This window comes from Tamandua tetradactyla, chromosome 2 (genome assembly GCF_023851605.1).
Source record: "Tamandua tetradactyla isolate mTamTet1 chromosome 2, mTamTet1.pri, whole genome shotgun sequence".
NCBI lineage: Eukaryota > Metazoa > Chordata > Mammalia > Pilosa > Myrmecophagidae > Tamandua > Tamandua tetradactyla.
This window is the reverse complement of record NC_135328.1, coordinates 172,250,060-172,272,619: the sequence shown is the minus strand read 5'-3', so window position 1 is coordinate 172,272,619 and position 22,560 is coordinate 172,250,060. Positions and strand designations below refer to the sequence as shown.

The following is a 22,560-nucleotide window of genomic DNA, read 5'->3' as shown; positions in this document are numbered from 1 at the left end:
ACAATAAATAGCTCATTGGCACTGACTACATGCAGGAATTTATTCAATTTCCTCTTATCTATCTCCATTCTTAATCAATTTCTCTCCTTTCGAACTGTCCTCTGCCCCTTCTCCCTCTCTCTTCTTCTCTCTTTTCTACCTCATTGTGGGTCTCCATCTTAAAACTTAGAACAGACTGCACTGTTCGAAAAGTCAAAGCAATTACAACCAAGGCCTCTCTGAACTAAGCTCGTTCTTTATTTTCTGCTAATATCTATCTTGTACTGTTGTTAGGAAATAATCCCTTATGACTCATACAACAGTGAGTCTGAAACTGTCACTCTCACTGGTTTCTAGAAAGACTGATTCCAATGCACCCTTAAGGTCTCTTGTTATCACTCTTTTAAATTCTAGTGAAATACTGTTCCCAACTCTTCATCTGTTCTTTATACTTAACCCTTCATAAATTCTGATTGGAATGGATTAGCCCCACCTACTCAAATAGGGAGGAAAGTATTCTTTTGTGAGAAGGGGCCAGGGGATTGATTACCTTTATGGTGCTGGATGAAAGCAAAATAGCAGCCTGATCTGGCCCTTGAGCCCAAGTTCCCCATCACTTCATAAATCATTTGAGTCACCCGGATAATGAACTTTTAAGCAGGCAGAAAAGCAGAGAGATGGGTTAGATATAAAATCAAAGCTGAATTGGCACTATAAGGGAAGATAAAAAGTGAACACAGCCTTATAAGACATCCCTGGGTCTCCTTTTCTGATGCCAGCTGATGGGTTACAGGAGGTTGGTTTATCCAGCCAAAGGATACTAAAGACCCTGAGTCAGAACAGAGCCAGAGGTTCTGGGGTGCCTGACCCATCTGTGAACACAGGTCAACACCCAAATTCAGCATCTTTTCAAACATCGTTAATTCCTTTGACTTCCCATCTCAGATACCCAACCATTCTCCAAGCCCTCTCAAGTACCTATCAAATCCACCCATTTTCTCCCCATTCCTACTGCCTTTGGCTTATTCCAGGCCTCATTATCTCCTACCTGGGTCACTGAACCAGCCTCTTCCCTTGTTTTTCAGCCCCCCAGTTCTCTCTCCACATAGCAACAGAGTGATCTTTCCAAAATGTAAATCTGACCGTGTCTTTCTTCTCCCTGAAAACTTCCAATGCTTTGTCAATGTTCTTAAGCATTCTGACTTCTTCGACCAGCAAAAATTTTTCTGTAACAAGGTAGATAGTAAACATCTCAAGCTTTGTGGGCTAGATATACTGTGCCCAAATACTCAACTGTGCCATTGTAGCAAAAGCACCGTAGACAACACATAAACAAATGGGGATAGCTGTGCTCCAACAAAATTTTACTTTCAAGAAAACAACAGAGCAGATTTGGCCGGTGATCCAAAGTTCTCCAACATCCATTACTTAGCCCATCCCTTGACACCCTGAAGGACTTGGTCATTGCCTCAAGATTTAGCCTCATCACTCACCACTCAATGAGTTTTGCTTTATACACCAGTCACACAGTATGACTCAGTTCCTCCAAACAGGGAGTGCTTTATTAAGCCCCCATGCCTCTCCTATGTTTCTTACCTCACTAGCTTTTCTTCACCCTACAAAACTCAGTAGGTCTTTGAAGGAATATTTGGTAACACCTGTCAAAATTTGAAATACATATCACCTCTATTCGACTCGGAAATTCAACTTCTAGGAATTTGCCCCACAGACAAACTCACCCATAGTGTTCAAATACATACCTGCAGGGCGGGCCACGGTGGCTCAGCAGGCAGAGTTCTCACCTGCCATGCTGAAGACGCAGATTCGTTTCCCACTGCCTGCCCATGCAAAATAAAATACCCATACCTACAAGGATGTTTGCTGAAGTTTTATTTAGAATGCTGAAAAATTGGAAATAATCTAAATGGTCGCCAATAGAGGTGTTTAAATTATGGTGCACATATAAAATAAATAATGTGTAGCTGTTTAAAATAATGGAGTGGATCCAGGTATTCTGATCTAAAATAATCTCCAAGATATATTTAACGATGACAGCAAGATGCAAAAGAAAATGTATAGTATTATCCCATTTGCGTAAGAAAAAAAGGATACACACGTAAATGCTGATATGTACAGAACATCTGAAAGTCTCCATGAGAAATTTAACAGTTACTACTTCCATAGAATGGAACTAGAGTTGAAGGTTAGAGCAGGGACTGCAGATATGGTTGCAGAGCCTGTGCTCTGGGCAAGCCTACACAGAGCCACATACCTCGACCACGGTGGGAATGATATCCCTTGGAGCTGTGCAATACAGCAGCAGCTCTGAATTCTAAGAAGGGAAGCTTTTCATTACTTACCCTTTTATACTATGAATTTTTTGACACCGAGGCCCGAAGCCTGAGAGTCAACCTTAGATTTGAGATTATACTATAACTATTTGCCCGCTAGCATGTGAGTCCATTGAGGGCAAGAAGCCTGCCATATTCACAGCACACTGTGAATCTCTCCATCAAAGGCAGGTGTAAATGATACAGAGTTGATGTGGAGCTGGGTCTTGCCAGACAGAAACGCAGGGAAGGAAACTTCAGTCAAAGGGAACAGAAAGCGCAAAGGCATAGTTGAAAGAAGATGGTACATTCAGGAGGTGTTCAGGGTAATCTAGAGAGATGACTAGACTGCATGCGTGCAAGTGGACTTTAGAGTAACAAACAGTGATTCAGACCTACTGTGTGCCAGGAAGTGTAGTGGACAATTCATGACCTTCTTCTGTAAGAACCAAGTACATTCAAGGCCAAGTCAAGCCAAGGACAACCATCCAGAACTGGACAAATCATGGCCTTCTGTGCTTCTAGAGCTCCTGGGCAAGGAAAGAAGGTGAGAACGAGCACAAAGTCCTGTAATAGACGGCAAAATATCATTAGCATCCTGGAAATGAGAACCAAGCGTCAACTTCCGACAGGGGCTGTGAGAACAATCTTCATGAAGAAGTCGGCATCTGATATGCACATGAATGATGAGGAGGATTTCACCAAGCAGAGATGGGGCTGGAGGAGGCAAAGTCAGGGGATAAGAGAGCCCAGGGCATGTTCAGGTTGCTGGAGCATAGAGCAACATGAGAGGGAGGCTGCAGTTGAAGCAGGCGAGGTGGGTTGGCTAGATGGGGAGGGTTTGGAACATGAGACCAAGGACGCTGGCCTGTTTCCACATCATTGGTAGAGTCTGGGTTTCCAGCTGACATTCTCGGAAGCCGAGGGTTATTATCCAGGACATTAAGTGGCTAATGGGCCCATCCCAGTGCCCTGTGCAGCCTGGAGCACAAACGTTTTCCAAATGCTGTTTTTATCTCTTGGCAGCAGTGAGGCTAACCCCTCCCTGCTAAAAGCCCCGTGCTTGGTCTACTCTCCTCTCTCCTGTCCATGGCCTAAAGCTCTGAGAACTATTTTTTCGACATTACCACCCCACCCCAGCCCCAACTCAGCCCAGCCCCTCCCTGAAAACAAAGCCAGGCCCACACCTGCTCTCTCTCTCTGACCTCATTTCTTCCCCACTAATTGATCAAGGCACAATAATAGCAGGTGGCAGGACTAGTCCCCAGTGGACCCCAGGCTCAGGAGAGAGCCTCAATTATTAATCCTGCACCAGCTGCTGGAACCAACAGGCCTCCTGGGTGCGAAGAGTGGCCTGGTCCTGGGTTGGGGTGGAGTCGGAATTAGAGGAGGGGAGGGCTAAGATGCAGCAGCTCCCAGGCCACATCTGGAGCCACTGGGGCAGCAGGATCTGAGGCCTGGCCTGACTGTGGAAAGAACTGATGGCCATCCTTGCCGAGGCTGAGAGGTAGGACCATCTGGAAGGCCCTGAGGATGCCCTTCCCCTGCCTTCCTGCCAGTGTGGCTGACACCCACCTCCCTGCTGCCTCCCCTTCCCAAGCCATCCCTCTGGACAGAACCAGTTTGAGAAGGACCACAGAGAGATCTTTCAGCCATCCTGTCCAAATGCAAGCCTAGCACCTCCCAGTTCTTCTTTCCACATTCAAATCTGCTCTCCACATTTCAAATTTTCTTCCCACAGTTCAAGTCTTCTCTCCTTTGTTCATATCAAGCACTTCCTAGGGATCTGAAGGTTGAGACACAGATACAGTTCTTCCACCCGGCCCACCACAGCTGAACCCAACCTCCATGGATAACCTAAACCAGCCCTCATCTCCTCCAGGAAGTCTTCCATGACTGCTCCTGCCCCCTCCACCCCCTCATTTCTTCTCTGCCTTCTTTTTACTCTGAGTCACTCCATGGAGTTAGCAGAATTATGGCCTGTTTCTCAGTGTTCTTTTATGGCTGTGAGCCAGCTGCTATATCCTTGCAAACTCTTTGTGAGAACAGAGCTGTCTTCTCCCTGCTTGTGGGAAAAGGGAAAAGGCAGAGGGGTACATGGAAAGCATGGGATTGACACCACAAGCCTAGCCTCTTCCAGTAAGTAACAAGCTGTGTGATGGTTGCTCAACTCCCCTAATTCTCAGGTTCTCCATGAGCAAAATGGAAAAGATAATAGTCTCAGCCCTCCAGGATAAATTGAAAAGGGTCAGTGGGACTGTGCTGTCCCTGCCTCCTAAATAAAGAAGCTCCATCTTCTCCACTCTGGGCCCACTCTTCCCACTACCACAGTCTACTGCATGCTCCCAGAATAACCTTTCTCTTTTATAATTAGAAGTATAATTGAAAGGGATATTAAACACTGTGTGCATTGATGATTTATTATACCTACCAGGCTGCCGATGTCACTCCAGGAGCATGTTCTAACCAGGGTGAATGCCATGCTCAACATAGTAATGCATAATAACAATGCCCTTAAAATGAAAGTCCTAGTAGAGAGACCAGAGCCTGGGATATCTTTTAAAATACTTTGGGCTGCAAGAAAGAACTGAGGGATGTGGAAAACCAATGCAGCCATAGAGAGGTAGTCCAGGTCCTTAGGTCATCAGATGTGGGTTCAAATCCTACCTCTGTTCTTCAAAAGCTGTCAGTTTCTCACTGAGTATAGATTTCCTTATTTGGAGATAATTCTATCTCAAAGGGTTATTACAAAGGATGGGAACAATCTTTATAAAATTTCTGACATGTAGTAGGAACTCAAGAATCAGTGGCTAAGGTTATTTTTATCAGCTTACTTGAGGTAAAATTTACATACCATAAATTTCACCAATTCAGTGAATTTTGACAAATGGATACCATTTGTCATGTAACCAACACCACAATCATGATACAGAACTTTTCCTTCAACCTAAAAGTTTTCTTTGTGCCCCTTTTCAACAAATATTCTTCCCTCACTTATGGCTGCTAGCCACCACTGATCTGATTTCTGTCCCTATAGTTTTCCTTTTCTAGAATTTCATACAAATGTCTCTTTCACTTAGCATAACACATTTGAGATTCGTCATATAGTTTCATGCATCAGTAGTTTGTTCCTTTTTATTGATGAATAGTTTTCCATTGTATGAGCATACCATAATTTGTTTATTCATTCACCAGTTTGATGGGCAACTGGTTTTTTTGTTTTTCTATATTTTGGCTAACCAGTAAAGTAGAGATGAGTAAAGATGCTATAAACACTGGGGCACAAAAGCTATTGTTGGTATTTGTTATTACGGAATTACAGAAAATCAGAGGTGGTCAGATCCTCAGAGATCATCCAGCCTATTCCCTTCATCTTGGAATAAAGAAAATGAGGCTCAAAACGGAAAGCTCATGGCTTAGCTCTCTGCTACTCTAAGTGTGGTCCCTAAATCAGCAGCATTGACATCACCTGGGCGCGCATTAGAAATTCAGAATCCCAGGTTCCACCCGAGGCCTGGGATCAAAATCTGCATTTTAGCAAGATTCCGCAGGTCCTTGGTAGGCACATTCCAGCTTGAGACAACCTGGTTTAGCAGGCAAGGGATGAATTTGGGCCTAGACCCTAAGGCTCCTAACTCCCAGACCAGAGCTACATTCCCCACATCATAATGAGGCCGCGAAAGTACAGGACAATTAGGGCACACAATTTCAGGTTCTGGAAAGTTCCTCTAATCTGGGAGGGGTCTGGCTGGTCTAATGAAGGGCAGAGCTACAGCTACCTCAATGGCCTCTCGGGACCACAGGGACTGCTTAGTGTCTAGGTCAGCTTCAGTCCCATAGGGCTTGGGCTCCTTAATTGAAGATAATAATAATTTATTTAGATGACAATGCTGTTAGCATGCAGAATTAATGAGAACGGTATGACCTGGGTTGAGGCAGGCAGAAGGGGAGGGGAGGGATTCTGGAGTGCTCTCTGAATTCATCTCCCACAGATACCCTTTAACCATGTTATCTCTAGTAAACAGATACACAGGAGCACAGCACGCTATCCCTAAAACAGTTGAAATAACAGCTGTGGTTGTTTCTGGTTTTAACGTCGTCAGTGGGTACTCTTTCAGGATGGTGAGTATGAAGGTGAAAATAACATTGTTAGTCATGAAATTTCCCTTTATTCAGTGATTGGCTGTTTCAGTGTGTTTTCCAACTAGGAAACAAGCCATAGAAGGGTAAACTTATGAATGGATTCACCTTATGAATCCAACCAACCAGGAAACTCAGAGCCCAGGACCCCACAGTCTAAGATAAAGGGTATCACTGATCTTCAGACTTTCACTGAATGTGTATGATGTTCTTCTAGCTAAAAGCAGGAGAGTAAGGAGATATACATGAGCCTGGGGTGGAGGGGAGGAGGGGTGCACAGAATAAAGCTGAGACACAGAAATAAATAACCATACAAGTCAGTCTGCCCAGGAGCAGTAAGTGGTACCGGTGTCAGAGCTTCTATCGCTCAGAGAATAGAATCCTTGTGGCTGGAGTGGTTTTGGGATATTTTCAGAAGGAATAAAACTGAGCAAGGCCTTGAAAGAAAGAAAAAGGGAAGAATGCCCCAGTTAGGGAGAACAGCTTGAGCAGAGGTGTGGAAGTGGGAAATAGACATGCTGCAAGCAGTCCTGTGTATAGCTGGAGGGTGGAATGGACATGAAATGAGAGAGATGAGTCCACAGACAGAGCTGGGGACCAGAGCTCAGGCCAGGCTAAAAAGGTGTGACTTTATCCTAAAGCAACAGGTGTCATGAAAGAGTTTTAAGATCTGCAATGGTCATATTTGCAACACATTCTTGAGAAAATTATAGACATATAGCATATAAATCCAGGAATAACCAACTTGTGCATATAAACTGTGGACCATGCATCACCACTGCTGGTTGCTTGTTAGAAGCATAGATTCCTAGACCTCCTCCCAGTCCCAGTGAATTAAAGTCTTGGAGGGTGAAGTCTGAGAATTTGCTTTCATTTAAGGATGCTTATTTTAGTTTAATTTGAAGACATTGATTTTAAACCCCTCCCTCTTTTTTGGAAGGGGAAACTGAGGATTAAAATGGCAAGTGACTTTCTCAAAGGTAATACAACTAACAAGTAGCAGAGCCAAGACTGGAATCCAAATTTGCCTGACTCCAAAAGCCATTCCAGGACTCCTCCCTCAACAGATTGATTAGGAATTTATTTAGCAAACATTTCTACAGTGCCAGACACTTTTATAAGATCTTTATGCATATCCCGTGGGACTATTCTACCCATAACCTTCCCATTTGGAAGCATTCTGGTACTTTCTGCCTAGCCTTCTCCACTGGCTGCCCTCCAGCCTCCCCTTCTACCCAGGCCACTCAACACAGACCAGCCAAAGCTGATGCAGATTAGTCTTCAGAGGGGCTTCCTGTTGCCACATATAGAACACTAAAGCCACTTTGTATTCTCTGGACCCTGGTGATGGTTGTGACATGAGCAGGCTAGGGGTAGAGAAAGGAGGAGTCAGTTTAATTGTATTTCATGTAACAGAATAAACACGAAGACTTTTGGTCAGATTTTGGAACACAATCAAACTTCCCAAGCAGTCTTCTTTGGCCTGCCCTGCCCTTCAACCCCAGACCCCTGAACTCATGTCCACAGCTAGGCAGAAGGTAATGGAAACTTACCTCCTAAGGCAGGTAGATCTGCTTTAAAGTGAAAACCCAAAATACAGAAATCAGGATTCAAACAATAATACCCAAACTTTACATAACACTTACTCTGTACTAGGCACTGTTCTAAATGCTTTACATTTTTAACCCTTATAACTAACCTCTGAGATAATTGCTATTATTACTACTACTTTAGAGATGAGGAAATTAAGACCCAGGGAGGTTAAGTGATGAGCCCAGGATCTTCAGGCTAGTGAGTGGTAGAACCCAGACACCTAGACATAATGCTAAACCTATGTACCAAGCCCTGTGCTGAGAGCTGGATACAAAGATGAACCAACCAGCCTTGGGGGAGCTCCCAATCTATTTGGGGGAAGACAGTCACTAACACAGATGATAACAACACAATGTGATCAGGACGAAACAGAGAGAAGTCCAGAGAAGAAACTTCCCCAACCTAACCTGGGATCAGGAAAGCAACCTGAAAGAGACACTTCCTGGGCTTCCCTTTGAAGGATAATCTCCTGCCAATAATCACTTCCCAAGAGGCAGGCATTAGTGTTTCCTGTGCTGGGCCAGTTCTGGTACTGATAATCCCTTCCCCTTCTAATTGGATCTGTATTCTTCAAACCCAAATCCTGCCCCTGATGAGAGAAAACTCAGCCGAGCTCCACTTCCTGGATTCTATCTATTCAGGCCCCACTGGGAGCTCCAGATTGACACTCTCCCAACTTTCCATGGCCACAGCGTGGAAGAGATTCTTTGTAGTGAACTGTCTAACAAAACATAATTCAATTATGTCTCCAAACATCCAGATAGAATGATTTTCCTCACCTCCTTAGAATTTTTATGGGGAAGGGGACACACATGGGGAGTTGGATTAGATCCAGCTACTAGAAGGTTTTAGCAGAGAAGGGATTAAACCGAGAAGTGGACAACAATCTATAGGTTCTTGCCTGCATTATGGGAAGGACAGTCCTCAACTGATCAGGAACAAAGGAGAGCATATCTTGGCTGAGAGAGACTGAATAGCTGAAAGAATGCCTAAGGAGTGTGCCAGCTGTGCATCCCCCATCTGGAAACCTTTAAACAAAAAAGAAGGTGCAGGTGGCTCAGTTTACTCATTTGAAGGGGCACCCCATGCAGGTGAGATCTCCAACTCATCTCTGAGAAAGATATTTTACTAAGCATCCCCAGTGCTAAGTACTAAACGGGAGAGAAATCTAGCACTGCCCTCTAATGTGACAAGGAAGTCCAAGAGAACATGACTTTGGCCTGTCTTCTAAACTGATTTGCATGCAGAGTTCTGGGCAATAAGAAACTAAGGTTGGCTAGAGAGAAAGGAGATGTGATGGTGAGATTTAGCCAGGACTCACACTCCCTCAAGTTTTTCAATCTCAATTTTCTTGGCTGTGAGATGAGGCAAGAAAACTCATCTCACAAAACTGATGAAGGGATTGGATAAGAAAATGATTATGAATGCTCTTTGTAAATAAATTCAAGGTACAAATTGTGAGTCTACGAAAACAATGCCCAGTTCGCCTTCTGGTCAATCAGTGATCTCCATCCACGAATACAGCAATACTTTTTGTTTGTTCACACTATCATTTTACTCCAATAGGTATATTTTCACTTTATACCACTTCTGCAAGGTAGACAGGGCGGGTATCATCCCATTAAATAGACAGGAAGTAGGGAACCAGAAGAGTAACTCAACTATAATCTAGAACTCTTCCTTCTGCACCAAGCTCTATACAAGAGGAATAATAACAATTTATATGCATGTGTATTTCTTCATCAGTTTATAATTGAAGTGTTTTCATTTAAGTGTTTCCTCTTATCATTCCCACAAACCTGAAAAGACAAGGACAAAGTAGCCTCCCCCAGTTTATAATGAAACAACTGATGATCAGAGACGGGAAGAACAAGGAAGCCTAAGGCCAACTAGAACACAGACATTTAGATTACAGATTTTGTTTCTGATTCCCTCCATTGTTCCAGCTTAAGCAGCAAATAGGAGGAAAGAAGGACAGACACTCCTTCTAATCAGTGATTTCGGAATTTTGGAGAAAGGTTTTAGCCTTTGGTACCTGACCTTCACTGACCTTGACCAGTTTAAATGAAGTCTTTTGAATGTTGAGAGTGCTACTCTATGAAATGGGTACCTCCTCCTTTACAATTGCTCTGGGACCCCACACAGACTTTTTCATTACCTCTGTGACATTCAAATCAATCTCCTTGTTTCCATGCCTCTCCTTCTAAAAACCTGATAACTCGCTGGGGGCAAGACTTTCTCACCTGCCCTTGTATTCCAGTGTTTACCCACAAAATCTAGCCATAAATGGCTTCATAATGGTGGATAAATCCTCTCATTTCTCTGTACTTCATTTGCCCGTCTATGAAATGAAGGGATAAGAAGTGATCATCTCTATAGTTCTTCTAGCATTAAAAGTACTTGAATTCATGAGAATGGTGTTCCCTCTAACTGCCAAAATCAAATTCACCCTCCAGTGCTAGATCAATTTCCATTGGTTCTCTGAAGATTTCTTAATCCGCCACAGGTCTTCCGAGTGACCTTCTCTCCCGAAATGTCAGAGCAATCACTGTCTGTGCCACTCATCAGTTCTGGTCTATATCACTTCATTCCATTACCTATTGACTGGGCATCTGTGCCCTTTTTCCACATGGAGCTTGCCAAGGGCAGGAAGCATGTCCTACCTTTCTCTGTTCTGGCCTCCCTCTGTGCTGAGTGCATCCCTAGTTGATGGCTAGGAGTCAGGAGAACTGACAACTACTCCAGCTTCTCCATTGACTCTCTGTGTAACCACAGGCAAGTTACTAGACCCCTAAACCTCAGTTTCCCAGTCTTTGCTGTAAAATAGAGCTAATATAACCTGCTTCTGAAATTATTATGAAACTCAAATTAGGTAACATATGGAAAGGGACTTCATTAACTGTAACAACTTCACAAATGTAAAGTAGAGTGTTAGTGTAATTGGTATCTGGTATGGCATGAGTTTATTTGAATAAGGAGGAACAGAAAGAGCATGCATGCATCCATTTGTTCAAAAGCAGTTTGCCAGGTATTAGGTTAGGTTTCCAGATGAAAATGAAGATGAATAAGACATGCCCCTTGGCGGGCCGCGGTGGCTCAGCGGGCAAGAGTGCTTGCCTGCCGTGCCGGAGGACCCCGGTTCGATTCCCGGCCCCAGCCCATGTAAAAAACAAACAAACAAACAAAATATAATAAAACAAGAAAATGTTTAAAAAATGTTTCCCTTTCTTCCTCCCTTCCTTCCTTCCATCCTTCCTTCCTTCTCTGTCTTTCCTTCCCTTCCTCCCTAAAAAAAAAAAAAAAAAAAAAAAAAGACATGCCCCTGCCCTCAAAGGCTTCACTGACCACAGGAACTTCCTAGTGAAAAGAGCACTGAATTTAGTCAGATACGTGGGCTTGAGTTCAGTTCTGTCACTTACAAGTTGTATGCTCCTTGGTCATGTCAGTTCAACTCTCTGAAGCCCAGTTTCCTAACACTTTTAATGAGAGGGTTGGACCTGGTCATTCATGGAGTCCAGGATTCCATAAACAAGAGAAAATGCTCAGCATCTTTTTCGAACGTTAATAGATCTGTGGTGGGAAAATATATGGCTAACTTTTGAGGGGCTGCTGTCAAGCAGAGGAAAGAGAAAAGTGCACCTTGCCTAGAGTGGAACACACTGTCCTCAAATAACGAATCTCCTAAGCACCACTGGGCCTGGCCTGCCTGTGTCCGAGACCATGAGGTAGTGGCTGTTTCAGCACCAAGGATAGCTCCACAGTGCTGCCTCCATGGCCTGGAGCCTAAACAGGCCTTTCTACCACCAGCCAGATGTTCCTGCTTTCTCAGCCAGCTTAAGGCTAAAACAAACCTTTTCAACCAGGGTTTATCAGAGTTTCTAAATTACATACTGGGAAGAAATTTAATTGGTTTAATTAAGAAAGTTTATTTCATGGTAATTCAGTTTTGTTATGCTGCAAGACTTAATGTGTCCTCTGGTGGGAGCATCTGTTATAAATATTCATTGCCTCACTCAAATACCCTCTCTGGCCCTAATCTTTCTCCCCAACCCTATAGAGTTTGAAAATGTGTCTGAAGAATACTGAGTAAAACGAGGTCTCCCTGAGCAAGGACAACAGGCCAGGACAAGGTCAACTGAATTCAGCATAGAAAGCATAGAAGGTTGGAGCTAAAAGAGACCTTGGAGATCTAGTGTGCTACTCCTGCCCCGTACAGAGAGTGAAACCAAGGCCTGGAGGGGAAAGGGCAGGTCACACAATTAGCCAATGGCAGAGCTGGGACTAGGGGACAAGACTTCTTACTTTCAACCCACTAGTCTTGTCCCCAAAATTCTAAATTCTGTCTATTTCAAGCTAGAGATCATTTGGGCAACTTTATTACTTACAGAAGAGGAAACTAAGGGCTACACAGTGGCCCTAGGCCACATCCAGACCCATCTACCTCACTCTCACTGCAGGATTCCGCAAGCCCTGAGAATCATGCAACTTCTGCTTGATTACCTTCTGTGAAAGACAGCAGTTCATTATTACATTTGTATGCCAATGTTACTCATCATGAAGGAGCTTACAGTCTAGTTGGGCAAAGGAAAAAAAGTGAAAAAGTAAGCAAAATTATCATAATGAACACCTCTTATGCTTTGCTCAAACTACTCACAGTTCCCCTAATGTGTCCCATTTTTTCATGGCTTTGTGCCTTTGTGGACACCCTTTCCTAATACAGCTGCTTAGTCAACCCCCACTCAGCCTTCAAGACCATAGAAAACTTTCCCAACCCCTCCTTTGACACACACAATCCCAAATAGGTCCCTGTCATCTCCATGCTCCATTATACTCTTCCATCTTATCTCATAGTGTTTATCACATTGAACAGCTACATTTTTTTTAACTTGGCTGTCTCCCCACCAGGGCAAGTTTCTTGGAGTCACTAATGCCAATAGCAGTGTCTGGCAAAGACTAGAGACTCTGCAAACAGTAGCCAAATGGGTGAATAAGAAACTGATTTAATGTGGTGTCTCAGTTCACTGGGGGTATAAACCTGTAATAGTTTAATTTTTCCAATAACTGCTACCAACTGTGCTCTGTTGAACCCCCCCTTTTCCTGCTGGGTAGCAGGCTGCCTTAACAAACTCTCAGTCTGAGGCTATAACTTTTCAGTCACTTTTGGTTATTAAAACAGCCTCATTTGGGTTCTTTAGTGCTCAATTCTATCTACTTAAATTTTTTATTCTTATGTTTGATTCAAAGCTTTTCCTGCACACACACACAAACACATACATACACACACATACACACACACACACACACACACACACACACCCCTTCATCCCCTACTCCCCACCCCCAGCATACTCGACCAGACTAAAACTTCTGGCTTTAGCTGGAATTCCTAGGTCTGTTTGCACTTACCTCCTCTTCTCTCTTCCAGGTACCCACTGCTCATACTGGGGTATGAAGAGGGAGGCAGGCAATAGTGGACTCCTAGTGTGGAGAGCTCCAGGTGAGGTTATCTTTTCCTGATTGGTTCTTCGCTACTGACCTGGTTTAGGCTCCATATGAGAGGGGGACTTTCATAGGCTCTGCCCCATCCATGCAGCTCCCATATGCACTGACATTCCCCATTGGGATTTGCCTCATTATTGGCTGACATGTCCCATATGGTCTTACAACCTGTTCTCACAACCAATTCCCCTGATGCCCCTCCCTGCATGAGGCTCTCAGAAAGACCATAGTCCCTGATCTCATCTAATCTCTACAGATTCCCAACTCAGAGGCCTGTGAAAACATCTGAGGCCCATGTTGGTCACCATGGAGTGTCCATGACCTTTTTGTCAGTTCAAGCCACTACCCATTTCTCCCCAGTATACTTTTCTTGCTACACTAGGATCAGGCCAGGCAGCTAAACAGACAGACAAACTGTCTGCCCTTTGCTTGGAGCTCCTTATCTACTTTCCCTCTTTCCCCAGAGGAGTAGGATGGGAGGTAATATCTCCTTCCCAATCCTCCTCTTCCAGGTGGTGACGACAGAGTGGGGCTGATTGTCATAACCAGGACCATCTTGGCCAGCCCTGCGGGAAGGTGGCTACCTTGACTCCTGGTGGGTCTCTTTAAAATGTGGAGACTTTGTGTCTTTTTTCTAAGACGTAAACTTTAGTTGTTATTTCCTGGAAAAAGATTCCACTCTGCATCTCACTCCATCCTACACACTATTTCCTGGAATTAAGGCCAGCATAAGAGAGGTTCAGAAAAAAAGTGATTCCTTGGAGATAGCCAGAGGAAATTTCCTAAAGGGAACAGTCTAAAGCTGAACCCAACAGACTGGATGGACTTAGAGTTTCTGGGGACAGAGTGGCAGGAGGAAGAGGACAAGGAATGGTCATGAGAGAGCACAGTGCTCATAGTAGGTGTTCAGTAAATAAAATGAATGAAACTGATCAGCCTGCACTAGAAGTGTTCTCTAAACAAATAATTTAAAAATAAAACATAGAATGCATGGGTAGTTCAGCGGTTAGAATGCCCACTTTTCATGCGGGAGACCCGAGTTCGATTCCTGGACCATGCATCCCCAAAACAAAACAAACAAACAAGCAAACAAATAAATAAATAAAACATAGCAGAGACTGAATTCAGAGTCCCACCATCGCATTTACTTTGGGGTCTTCTGTAGGTCATTTGATACCCCTGAGCCTCTATTTCCTCGTTAGAAAAATTAAAAAAAAGATAACATTATTTAGAGAATTGTTACGAGGATTAACAAGATGCATGGCATTTTGTGGCTAAGAAAATGCCATGTGTCTACTATGCCAGTTGATTTTCCTTGTGGGCACACAGATCAACTCCATTTCTCAATTCTCAGGAGGGGCCATGCAACTGAGTTCTGGCCAATGGAATATTGGTGGAGGTGAAGCGTGCCACTCCCAGGCATGGCCACGAAGCCTACCATGACATCATCTATGCTTTCTCTTGCTCTTCTCAGTGAGACTGAAAGGGAAGGACCTCAAGAAGGTCTAGTTGGAAAATAGCTACCATCTGACTATAATGGGCACGAAATAAACTTTTGCTGTTTAATCTGCTGAGATTTGGAGGTTGTTACAGCCGCAAGTGTTAGTTACCTCAATTAATACACACTTAGAATCCGCTTGGAAGATGTTGCCCATTATTAACATTTTATATCACTCTTTAATTTACATGCAGTTTTTATTTCTTCATTTAGTTGATCCTCACTGCACCCTTGTGAATGAGGTATGGAGAACAGAGATTACTACTCCATGTTATAAATGAGGAATCTGAAGTCAAAATGTGCTAGCAAATGAAGTCGTCCACTAAACACAAGAGTCATATGACCAAGAAAAAGAAGGGTACTTAACTCAAGACCCTTTACCCTGCCTGGCCACACAATCCAGAGTCAGCCTCCATCAGGCAGAGGCTGATAGTGCCAGGTGGGAACCAGGCAATCAGGGTCAGTGGCAGGACACAAGGAGTTAGTAATACCTGACAAGGCTTGTGCAATGGTAGGCCGACAGAAACCAGACACTAAAGGTGAGATGATATCACAGTTGATCCAGGAGACCACATGCCACCATGGAAAGAACTAGTTCCGGCTCTGCTGCCATCTTGCTAGGTGATCTTTAGTAAGTCACTGTGCATGTCTGGACCTTGTTCTGAGTTTTGACCAAAGGCAAAATCGTAACTGAGGAGTTATCCCTGCCCCCAGAACACTACTCCCCACCCTCCATGATTGTAGGGCTGGTGGAGAGTATCCCATCTCCAGGAGACCTCAGGATTTCCCTAAGAGGCCAGCTGAGAAGTAGGACAGCTCCGTCCCCCACCCCTACCCCATGTGACTGTTCATGCTCCAGAACCCCAGTCAAAAGGCATCTGTCACCGAAACAAGTGGCCCACCATTCCGGCAGGGAGCAGCGCTGGGAACAAATGGTGTTTTGTCTAAACAATTGTTTCCAACAGCAATTCCCTTTCCAGGATGGCTTTTTAATTATTATTTTGCCTGTTCTCTAACTAGGTTGAGACACATAAATATTTCCAATGTACAGATAACAAATGCTTGCATCTGAAGCAATCAGCTGCCCTCAAATGGCCAACCCTGGTGAATCATTACCTGCCAAGGCTGGAGAGACCAGAGAACCAGAGACCACAACGTGAGCTCCCAAGAGGGGAGGGACTTGCAAAAGGTCACACACAGATTAGAGGCCGGCCCAAGATGAGAATGTGGGTTATCTTGACCCTAAGTGCGGTGTCTAGCTAGTAACTTTTACTAGTATGCACATTATCGTGATTGTCATACTATTATTATTTTGAAACAAGACAAACAGATTTGAGTCTTGACTCTCCACTTACTAGCTATATGTTTCTTTTTAAGTCTCAATTTTCTCATCTGCAAAATTGGCGAATAATTTCCATCATCTTGGGAGGGTAAAATAAAAAATATGTATTTTTAGGGGCCTAGTGCTTAATAAGCAACAGAACATTGTTTGTTAATGTCTAGAAATAACTAGAAAAAAGACAGACAGAAGAAACAAATTATGCTATGGTTAACAGGACAGATCTAGAGATGGACTGATGGGATTTGAACCCAGCTCTACCATTTATTAGCTGTGTGGCCCTTGACAAGTTACTAAACTTCCAAATGTGAATGACGATGATGATGATGGTGATGATGATAGATAGTAGAACAAATGCACATGGTAAGTACTACACAAGTGTTAGCAATTATTAATTCCAATTTTGCCTCATTCTTGTCCAACTTTCAAAGAATATTCCAATTCTCTCTGGGTCTGGGAAGATGGGTAAGGAAGAATTATTTTCCCCATTTCACAGAGGAGGTGAGTAAAACTCAGAGAGGCCTAGAAACTTGGCCAAATAACACAATCAGGCAATAGACTGCTAGGACTTGAACCCTCTTGGGCTCCAGCTATGCATGCAGGTTCTTCTGTTTCTCTGACCTCTGACAATACCTACTCTAGGCCAAAAGGCAGAGGGTAGATAGGGGGGCTCCTTCCCCCTTCACTAATTCTATCCCCAGCTCTGAGCCAGGCACCACAGTGGCTGAAAATGAACCGAGGGGGTACATGAACCAAGAAGATGAGTGAGAACAGATAATATTGCATGGATGGCTTCCATAGTGGGAAGCAGGGAAGGAGAGGGCAATAGTTTTAACTGGATTGATTTCACCTGTAGAGTCATTAATTTAATGACTTGGTTAGGAGCAAAGCCAAACTTGGCTGCAGCTACCTCAGCCTGCTGCTTTTTCTCTGGGGGAAAGAGTTAGAGAGAAGAGAAGGGTCAAGGTAGAGGAGGAAGCCAAACTGGGCCAGGACTAGCATGAGACAAGAAAGTTCTCACTCTCAAGATTGTGCAAGTACCTCCTTAAATTTCGTAACCTAGGTGTCTTGCCAAACTCTAATCCTGGCCCTAAGATGAGGAGGTAAATGACATACGGAAAAATCCACCTCAGCTCTGGTTTACAGAGTTTACTGTCAGGGACTCTGGGTTCTACCACTTGTCAGACAATTAACTCAGGCAACTGGTTTTACCATTTCCCAGAAATGGGGGTGCACATCCCTACATTGAAAGACAACATGAAAGCTAAATGAGAGGTGCTGAGCTCACACAGTGGCAGCCTTTAGTTATTACCTGCTCTGCAGACAAGGAGACATACTCTCCACTCCCTCCCAACATCAAGGCAGGCTGAGGTCTTCCTCCTACTCCATACATATCCCCCTCCATAGCCTAGACTGCATATTCACCCTTGATCCAGCCCCCATACCCTTGTACTGACTGCTCTTCCCTACCTTCCTTCACCTAAGGCCACTAAAGCCCTCCCCTTCTCATCTCTGACTGTCCCAGTCCTCTCCCTCTTTCCACAACCACTAAGCTCTTCCTCAGACACGCATCCCTCCTTAACTCCAAAGGACACATATGGTCTCTTCTTGTCCCTGAACCATTTTCCAAGTGCTGGCCTCAGATCTCCCTGGGTAGTCACTTTCTCTCTCCAGGGCTATTTCTACAGCTGGGGAAAAAGGTCAGTTCTGCTGCGGGAAAAGTCAAGAATGACTTCACAGAGAAGGATACGCTAAAAAATTTAAAAAAGTAGATTCTAGTAGAAAGGGTAAATTCCAACAGAGGGAAGACAAGGCACCCAGCAAAGCCATGGAAACTTGAAACGATCCATCTTGAACTGCCAGGTTTGATTTGGGAGAGTCATGTGTGATCAGTCTGGAGAGAGCAGGTCATGGGATGCCTGTCCTTTCTGCTAAGATTAAAAGGGAGCCATTGAAGAGTTTTAAGCAAGAGTGTTTCATGGTCTGTGTTTAGAAGGGTCACCCTGGCTTCTATGTGGAGCCTTGATGGATGGCACCAGAGAGGAAAAGCAAGGCTGATACTGTGACCTCAAAAATGTGATGGTGGTGATGTGGACTAGAACAGTAGAAAGAGGAACAGTGTAAATAATATGAGGAGGCAGCGTGGACAAGATGTGGTGCCTATCTGGATTGGGGGGGGGGGAGAGTTAGGAAGTTGCATCCCATTCTCTGCTTGGGCAGCTAATGGATGGAGCTAGTCTGAGAGAGAGAGGAGCCTTTGGATGTGGAAATGTACACATTGTGAAAGGGGCTATTGCTCATCTGCAGCATCAGCACAATGCTAGGTACATGATAGATGCTCAATAAACATTGGCTGAATATGTAAAAGTGAAGGGAAAAGGACCAAGATGGTGGTGCAGGTGGTGCAGGCGGGGCAGGCACCTCGAATCTGACGCTATCCTGGTTTGTCTCAGCCATGCCCTGAGCACAGGGGCATAGGGGAGGAGTGACTCAAAATTTGCATATACAGGAACAGAAATACGCACACTTGCTGAAAAGGTTGACACTGTGAAAATTGTTCACATTCATTCTGTCATCTTGCGACGTTCTGATAAGAGGAAGGACCCAGTGGAAATTTCTCCAGAGCAGCTGTCTGCAGCTTCAACAGAGGCAGAGAGGTTGGCTGAACTAACAGTTTGCCCCATGAGAGTTGTGGGCTGGTATCATTCCCATCCTCGTACAACTTCTTGGACTTCACACGTCAGTGTTCGCACCCAAGCCATGTACCAGATGATGGAGCAAGGCTTTGTAGGACTTATTTTTTCCTGTTTCAAAGAAGATAAAAACACAAAAACTGGCTGGGTTCTCTACACTTGTTTCCAATCCATACAGGCCCAAAAGAGCTCAGAGTATGAAAGAATTGAAACCCCAATCCATACTGTACCTCATATCACCATTGGGAAAGTGTGCCTTGAATCAGCAGTAGAGCTGCCCAAGATCCTGTGCTAGGAGGATGCATATAGGAGGAGCCACAGCCTTACACATCTGGACTCAGTAACCAAGATCCATAATGGCTCAGTGTTTACCAAGAATCTGTGCAGTCAGATGTCCACAGTCAGCAGGCTTCTCCTCCAGTGACTGGAGGACAGACTGGAGCAAAACCAACAACATTTGCAAGAGTTGCAACAAGAAAAGGAAGAACTTATGCAAGAACTTTCTTCCCTAGAATAAGGCAGGAGACAAAATGGGGAAAGATGAAAATATCAAGATGTAAGATTAATTAACCTAAATCAATTCTGAAGAAGAATAAAGTTGGAAGACTCACATTACCCAATTTTAAGAGTTACTATAAAGCTACAGTAATCAAGATTGTGTGGTGCTGGCAGAGGGACAGAAACAGAGATCAACTGAACAGAATAAAGAAGCTGAAAACAGACCCATACAAATACGTCCATCTGATTTTGACAAAGATGCAAAAGCAATTCAACAGAGGAAAGATAACTTTTTCAAAAAAAGTTGAAACAAATGCGAAAACACATTTGTTGAAAAGGCTATCCTTTGTGCTGGAGCAATTGGACATCCACCGGCAAAAAAATGAACCTCAACCTAAACCTTACACCTTATACAAAAGCTAACTCATCGTGGATCATGGACTTAAATGTAAGGCATAAAACTATAAAGTTTTTAGAAAAAATCATGGAAGAAAACCTTTTGGATATAGGGTTAGGCAATGAGTTCTTGGACTTTACCCCTAAAGCACAATCCATAAAAGAAAAAAAGTTGATGTATTAGACCATTTAAATTTAAAACTTTCGCTCTGAAAACACTTAAGAGTAAAAGACAAGTTACATATTGAGAGAAATCATTTGCACATTATGTAGCTCACTGATCTAGAATATATAAAGAATACTCAAAACACAACAATAAAAAAAAAATCCAGTTAGAAAAAGTGCAAAAGGCATTAAAAGAAATTGCACTGAAGAGGACATATAGGTGGGAAGTAAGAACTTGAAAAGGTGCTGAATATAAGTACTCATCAGGGATATGCAAATTAAAGCCATAATGATATCACTATGTACTTATCAGAATGGCTGAATTAAAAATAATGCTAATACCCAGGGCTGTTGGTATATGGACAAACTCCATCTTTCATACATTGCTGATGGGACTGTAAAAATGGTAAAGTCACTCTGGAAAATAGTTGGAAATTTTCTAATTATGTTAAACACACACTTAACATACTGTTAGGCAGTCGCACTCCTGGACATTAATCCCAGAGAAATGAAAACCTATAGTCTGCACAGAATCCTGCACATGAATGTTCATTGGAGCTTTATTCACAGTAGCTAAAAACTGAAAACAACCCAAATGTCCTTCACCAGATGAATGGCAAACACTGTTATGGATGGTTAAACAAACTGTTACAACCACAACACAGAATGCTACTCTGCAATGAAAAAGAACAGGCTACTGACACATGCGACAACTTGGGTGGACCTCCAGGGCTTCAGGCAGAGTGAAAAATGAAACTCTTAAAAGGTTGCATACTGTATGATTGTATTTATGTTACATACTTGAAGTGACAAAATTACAGAGATGGAGAACAGATTAGCAGTTGCCAGAAATAGAGACAGGAAGAGGGATACATGCAACTATAAAGGGATAACACAGGGTGATCCTTTGTGCTGACGGAACAGTTTTGAATCTTGATTGGGGTGGTGATTACATGAATCTATACCTATGTAAAAATTGCATATAACTTCATACACATATAAATGAATGCATGTAAAATCTGGTGAGATGGAATAAAGTCTGTAGTCTAGTAAACAATATCATACCATTGCCAATTTGCTGACTTTTAAATTGAACTTTAGTTCCATAAGACCTTACCATTGGGGAAAACTGGGTGAAGGGTACATGGGACTCCGTACTATTTTTGCAACTTCTTATAAGTCTATAATTATTTCAAAACAAAAAGTCCTAAGTATTAACAAAGGCAAAAGAAAAAACCAAAAAGTGAAGGGAAAAAAAGTAAGGTTATCACCTTGGCAGCACCCTTGGCCTAAAATGGGAATCTTGGCTCCTCATCATGGACTGGAAACCCCCTTAATTACCTCTTTGACCCTTCCAATCAGCCACAGCTTAGCAGGGCCAGAAATCAGATCTTTCTATTTAAGGACCATGTGCTAGCGGAAGGGTGCTTTCACACAATGCCTCATTTAATCCCTAAAAGGACCTTCTAGGTAGAAATGATCGGTTCCATTTTAGAGATGAGGAAACAGGCTCAGAGAGCTTCAGCCACTGGCCAGGGCCATGCAGGCCATGCCCCCTCATTCCTTCCCTCGGCCTCTTGCCTCCCCGCACACCGTGAACTCTTCACCTTCGACAGAGCACAAGAACAAATTCCTGGAAATCATCTGCTGCACCATTTGGCTGAAAAGTATTTCTTTAAAAAGATTTCTTGTCATTTTTTCCTTTTTTCTTCATATTTCAGCATCTCGGCCCACAGCTTTTAACTTAATCTGCTGGAAAAGATAGCCTAGCCGTGTATTCAGTCACTCTGATGTGAGGCATAGTTCTCAATCACAAATTATTTCCACTTCTCATTAAGAATATTCATTTATCACTTCCCATCTGGGTCCCAGTAACTCTTCCCTGAAACAGAAAATTCGAATTAAATTAGGAATTCAGAGTGTCAGAATCCTCCCCGATCAGTCCCCTTATTGTCATGTGGGGAAACTGAGGCTCAGAGAGGGAAACGGACCAGCCCAGAGTTACAGCCACTCAGTGGCACAGCTGGGACTTGACCCTCGTCTCCATACTCCCTGTTCATTGCTCTTTCCACAGCACTTCCATACTCTAAATGGAATCGGAAACCAGATGCACATCACTCTTGGGGTCACATCACAGTCCTTTGAGGTGGACTCTAAGCTCTGAGCTGGCCACTGGGCTCTCCTTCCACTCACTGGCTTCTGAAGAGAGAAAAATCTTATGTAGCAGGACAACATGTTGACACCATGGTGGGAAGGGCCCACAAAACAAGAATAGAAGGGAGTTGGGGCAATTAGGGAAAAATAAAAGATCAAGGAAACAAATGAACACTCATTTTTATTTATCTTCTCTTGCCAGGTGAATTCATTTTCTGGTTTACTATCACATCAATCCTCTGAGGAGATCATTAATGTTCAGATTTTTTAAATGAG

At 43.5% G+C, this 22,560-nt stretch overlaps 1 long non-coding RNA gene and 1 pseudogene across 1 annotated transcript; both read left to right on the top strand.

Annotated features, from left to right (window-relative positions):
• Window positions 1-7,850: 7,850 nt before the first annotated feature.
• Window positions 7,851-14,992, top strand: LOC143663095 (uncharacterized). The gene is made up of 3 exons (XR_013165801.1): window positions 7,851-7,987; window positions 13,468-13,539; window positions 14,896-14,992. It is a non-coding gene; the product is annotated as an uncharacterized LOC143663095 (long non-coding RNA).
• Window positions 14,993-18,765: 3,773 nt separating this feature from the next.
• LOC143663087 (lys-63-specific deubiquitinase BRCC36 pseudogene) lies at window positions 18,766-19,588 on the top strand (annotated as a pseudogene).
• The last annotated feature ends 2,972 nt before the right edge of the window (window positions 19,589-22,560 follow it).